We start from the raw sequence: 6311 nt of genomic DNA, 5'->3' as shown, positions 1-6311 counted from the left end.
TGAGAAATACTCAGAGTTGAGGCTTGTAGCCCGTAGGAGATGTAATCTTGTCTCTGATTGGTACTGAAGTCAAGGACACAGTGTGAAGATCGTCAAAGCAGGCGATCCTTTCCAAACCGATGGTCTAGCCAAGGTGCTTGAAAAAAAACATCATCCTTGGGGCAGATTAGAAACAAGAATCGGTAGAGATCGTATACATGGGTGTATAATTAGAATTTGTAAGAACATCGTAGTCGTTAATGAAAAGTGGATAGGTCCAGGATACGATTTTGATAGAACAAACTTAGCTAAGCCACTTTCATGTTCATTTCTAATTAAACTTACATGTAGTATGACAAAATTGCTTACTCATTTTGTCTTCGTGGAAACAAATGTGGGATAAAACAAGAAACCTATGTGGTTTGCAGCTGTGTGACTTTATGTGAGTATGTGTACTCAGTTTCCTCTCCCAAACATGGCAAAATGGTAAACAATATTTTTAAAGCTAACAATGGGACGTTCGTTATTCAAATCGAATTCGAAAACCTGCTTCGACTTTATGTTGTATGGATGTCCTCAAATTATACAATGCAAAATCTTTGCTTAAATTCTCTACTTTAGGCTAAATTTATGTAAAAGAAGTTTAACACCATGGGAGTGTATGGTATTATTTATACAGCAGGCTGCACAGTAGTATTTATTTTAGCAGCAATATCATTAACATGATATTGTTGAACTGACAATCTGGCACTGTATGCTAGACATGTGATAAATAGTATATTCACTATTAATTAGGAATTATGCTCTCGGTACGGAGTAGGCAACTCCAATCTATTCATGTATTACGATTGTGTGAATCACATTTTCTGTTTCCTGTTCCTGTTCGGCAATGCTTTGTACTTGTTGCTAAAAATAAATCATCAGAATTAATCTGCTTACATCGGCCTATTATGGCCACCAGCTCAACAGGTTATGGGCCCAGTGCTAGAAGCAAACTATATTTTGATGGAAATCAGCAATCATACACAATATGGAAAACGAGATTCATCAATTATCTCTACACACAGGATAGGGCAGTATACAAAGCCATATTACCTAAAGGAGACGATGATGATGATAATGATTTTCCTACCAAGAACAGAACAGCATATGCAGAACTGGTTCAAGTTCTGGATGAGAGATCATTACAATTAATTATGAATGATGCCAAAGACAATGGCAGAGATGCTCTCAAAGTACTAAGACAACATTACGCGTCTATAGAAAAGCCGCGAGTATTAACACTATATGAAGAACTTACAACCTTACGTATGCACGATAACGAGGATATTACTGACTTTATTATCAGAGCTGAGCGTGCAGCTACAGGCTTGAGAAGTGCAAAGGAAACCATTTCCGACAATCTCATCATTGCTATGATACTAAAAGGTTTACCAGAAGCATATAAACCATTTGTGGTCATACACACACAGCTAGACAAAGCAAAGTCTTTATCAGACTTCAAAGCTGCCGTCCACAACTATGCTAATACCGAAGCAATGCGTCTTGCATCACAAACAGCATCTGCACTAGCGACTCGATCTACAATAAGAAAACAACAACCGCGTGCTACTGCCAATGCCACTACTACACAACCAAGATGTATGGCATGTGGTAAGTCCAATCACACTTCATCTGAATGCCGTTCTAAGTCTAAACTGAAATGTACCTTCTGCCTAAGGCAGGGACATATTGAAAAGGTATGTCGTACCAAAGAACGAGCCCATAAAACAGGTTCTAACTCAACTGCAAATACTGCTACAGAATCAACTGAATTCTCATTCACCGTCAGCGCAGATGACACTGAATACGCCAACACGATATATCACAATGACAATAAACTATTAGTAGACTGTGGGGCCACATGCCACATGGTCAACAACTCCAGCCATTTTGTATCTTACGATAGAAGTTTCGACCCGAAGCGACATTTCATGCAAATGGCAGATGGACACAAGACAAATGAATTGGTGACAGCCAAAGGTAAAGCTAAATTTACCATAATCGATTCTAAAGGCAGGCAACAAAATGTGACACTAAATGATGCACTACTAGCCCCTGAGTTTCCAGTTAGTTTGTTTTCGGTGCAATCTGCTGTGCAAACTGGTGCGGAAATAACATTTGCGAAAGATAACACCAAACTCACAGCTAACGGTACAGATTTCGACATAGCCCAACACGGTAAACTGTACTACTTACACACTGTATCCGATACGCCATCAACTATCAACACCGCTGACGAATCAGCCAATGTTACGAAGTCACTAGATGAATGGCATGTAGCCCTAGGACACTTAAACCATGAAGATGTTCTCAACCTACAAAAAGTAACACTTGGTATGAAAGTAAGCCAAACTACATCAACTCCAACATGTACTACATGCACCACCAACAAAATGACACGTCTACCAAAGTCACATGACAATCCTCCTATCTATGCTACAAAACCTCTAGAGCGTGTACACTCAGACCTATGTGGTCCCATATCACCATCTTCTAGAGAAGGACATCATTATATCATGAACTTTATTGACGAATATTCAAGCATGATATTTATCTATCTACTACGAGCTAAAAGTGAAGCACACATTGCGCTACAACAGTTTCTCGCAGACATTGCACCTATTGGAAAGGTAAAGGAACTACACAGTGACAATGGAGGTGAGTACATGTCTGACTCATTCAAGAAGATACTGTTATCAAATAGTATTAAACACACAACTACGGCACCCCATACTCCATATCAGAATGGAAAATCCGAGAGGTCTTGGCGTTCGCTACTAGAAATGTCAAGATGCTTGTTAGCTGATACAGAGCTTCCTAAAAGCTACTGGTCCTACGCTGTGCGACATGCTCAATATCTGAGAAACAGGAGCTATCAAAGACGCACTAAGTCTACAGCCTACGAGTTATTTACTAACGCAAAACCTGACATGTCAAAACTTCATAATTTTGGTTCCCCTTGTACCCACTACATTGACGGATACAAACAAAAGCTAGATAAACGTGGGAATGTAGGAATATACTTAGGTGTCAATCTGCAAAACCATGGATGTTATGTACTCAGTGACAACAAAGTCATCACGACGCGTAATGTCACTATACATGATAACAGTTCCCGAAACCATGAAATGCCTGAGGTAGATCCGTGTAGCATGCCTCTCCGTGGTACAAGTCAAGCCATAACAAGGGACAATGATTCTGGTACCATGCCTTCGGACCAGGAACCTGAGCCAGTGAACCAGCCAGTAACACTACAGCAAGCTGACCATAGTACTGAGCAGACAACTTCCATTCATGTAGCTACCAGACCACATAGAGAGAGGAAAACTCCACCTTATCTATCTGATTATTATCTGTCAGTAACTGATTATGCATACACTACAAACCTGGTTCCTCTCATACCAACGACTTATGAAGAGGCAATCAAATCTGATAACTCTACTCAGTGGAAAGCTGCAATGGACGCTGAAATATCTACACTGCAAGCTAATGATACATGGACCATAAAACCTCTTCCTGTCAATCGTGAGGAGACCAAAGGCCGCTGGGTGTACACCATTAAACAAGGTAGTCAACCAGGCAAGATACAGTACAAAGCAAGGTATGTGGCCCGAGGCTATTCACAGATAAAGGGTATAGACTATGACGAGACTTATTCGCCTACTACTAGGTTCACATCTATTCGAATTCTACTACAGAAAGCTGTAAATGAGAACTTACACCTACATCAACTTGATGTAAAGGGTGCATACTTAAATGCTCTTATAGACAAAGATATCTATGTACAGCAGCCTCCTGGATATGAGCAAGTGGATGCCAGAAACACACATCTCACATGTCATCTAAACAAGTCACTATATGGACTAAAACAGAGTGGCAGGAACTGGCACACCACACTAACCGACTATCTGAAATCTATAGGCTACGCTGCCAATGATATTGATCCATGTTTATACACTAAACAAGATGGAGATGATCAGATAATCATTTTATTCTGGGTAGACGACATCATAGTTGGAAGCAACCGCCAAGAGCTGATAACTACCACAAAGCAATCCCTACATGACAAGTTTAGAATGGATGACCGTGGTAAGTTACAATGGTTCTTAGGCATTGATTTTCAACGACTAGCTAGCGGCAATTACCAAATGTGTCAAGAACGTTATGCAGAAGCGATACTCAAGCGTGTTAACATGACAGACTGTAAGCCAGCTAAAACGCCAGCCGAGAATACATTAACACTCAGAAAGGCTACTGATACCGACAATATCGACACTAACTTTCCATACCGCCAAGCTATAGGAAGCCTTATATACCTAATGACAGGAACCCGACCTGATATCAGTTGGATCGTTTCCAAGCTTTCTCAATTTTTAGAGAAACCAACTAAGTCACATGTTGCTGCTGTGAAAAGAGTTCTGCGCTACATAAAAGCTACAAAATCATACTCTCTCACATTCACACCAACTAATGGCACATTGCTAGGCTTTACTGATTCTGACTGGGGTGGTGACTGCGATGACAGACGCTCAACCACAGGGTACCTCTTTAATCTCGGAGGCACACCCATTAGCTGGAAATCGCGTAAGCAACCTACTGTTGCATTATCATCCAGCGAAGCTGAATATATGGCGATTGCAGAAGGCACCAAAGAGGCATTGTATTTACGACAACTGTGTTCTTCTCTTGGTATGCCACAATCTAATCCTACTATTATACATGTTGACAACCAAAGTGCTATTGCACTAACTAAGGACACGGCCAGCAAACATAGCCGCACTAAGCATATCGACATCCGTTTCCATTTCGTTCGACAACAAACTGCTATATCGTATGTACACGTCGATACTAAGAGCAACCTAGCTGACCTCCTAACTAAACCACTTGGTCGAATTGCTCATTACAACCAAACACACGAGCTCCAGCTTGAGGGGGCATGTTGAACTGACAATCTGGCACTGTATGCTAGACATGTGATAAATAGTATATTCACTATTAATTAGGAATTATGCTCTCGGTACGGAGTAGGCAACTCCAATCTATTCATGTATTACGATTGTGTGAATCACATTTTCTGTTTCCTGTTCCTGTTCGGCAATGCTTTGTACTTGTTGCTAAAAATAAATCATCAGAATTAATCTGCTTACATCGGCCTATTATGGCCACCAGCTCAACAGATATGAGAGAGAGCTCAAAAAATTTAAACTAGCATAAGTCAACGGCTTTCAGGCAAAATTGTAGTGTGAACTTGGAAAGCAGTTGTGGCATGGTAATTTGTAACACTTGCCCTGCAAACATCAGTTCTTAAAAAGGCTACCAGTGGTGACAGGAACAGCATTCAACCTCAAATTGTTTCCAGTTGTCGAGGTTTCTTTGCCACATTTCCTTGCCAAAATCACAGAGTCAATATTTGCGCAACAAAGGCTCTCTGAAATACGCACACATTTGCTAGCAGTAAGATAAGCAAACATCTTACTCTCGTTTCAAAGAATTGCACATGATATGAGCTAATGGAAAATAGAGCTTACCTTTCTAATTCAATTTTGTGCAACGGTATGTACACTACTAGTACGCATATAATAAAAAGGCAGGATAGGTGATGACATCATTTCTGGTAGTTGTAGTGCGCTGCGGACTGCATTTTATGATTATTATTTCGGCATATTACTGTTTTGTATAGCGAGTCGGGCTTACTACTAATATATTAGCGGATTTGGCCATGCCCGAAACAGACACCCAAATAAATACTAAAGAGTAGTTCGACTCTAAGTGTATGACCTAAAATACTCAACCTCACTTTTCTTACCATAATTATACATGGTGAAAGAACAATAGCCATAACAGAGTGCAGCTGTGCTGGCCAATCACAGAGCCTGATCTTGTAGCACAACGTCTTAGCGTCACATTGTTTGTGGCTTGACCATCTGCTGCAGTTAGTCTTCTCTTTTCACATTGGTGAGTGAAGATTAATTTCTTTGAGCTAAATGATTTAAATCTGTCTGTTTTGCTGAGTTTAAGTGCAGAGAATATAATCATTGAACTAGTATTTGATGAGCTAATAGGTATGTTTATTATTAATATCTTTGTTTATCTTATATTACATGAACCTTGTAATGTCTATTACCACAGCTAGGTTATTGCTCTGTAATCGTTGAATTTTTGTTTTGCTATATCAGTCTAAACGGTTATACTCTATGGTTATTTCTTATATGAATACATCATGGAATCAATAATAGTCTGTGAAGATCACCATAACCTCTTACCACCCAACATTGTGCAGGAGTTGTGTA

The sequence above is a fragment of the Watersipora subatra genome, chromosome 2 (assembly GCF_963576615.1).
Source record: "Watersipora subatra chromosome 2, tzWatSuba1.1, whole genome shotgun sequence".
Taxonomy (NCBI): domain Eukaryota; kingdom Metazoa; phylum Bryozoa; class Gymnolaemata; order Cheilostomatida; family Watersiporidae; genus Watersipora; species Watersipora subatra.
The sequence above is the reverse complement of the archived record's forward strand: the minus strand, read 5'-3'. Positions refer to the sequence as shown.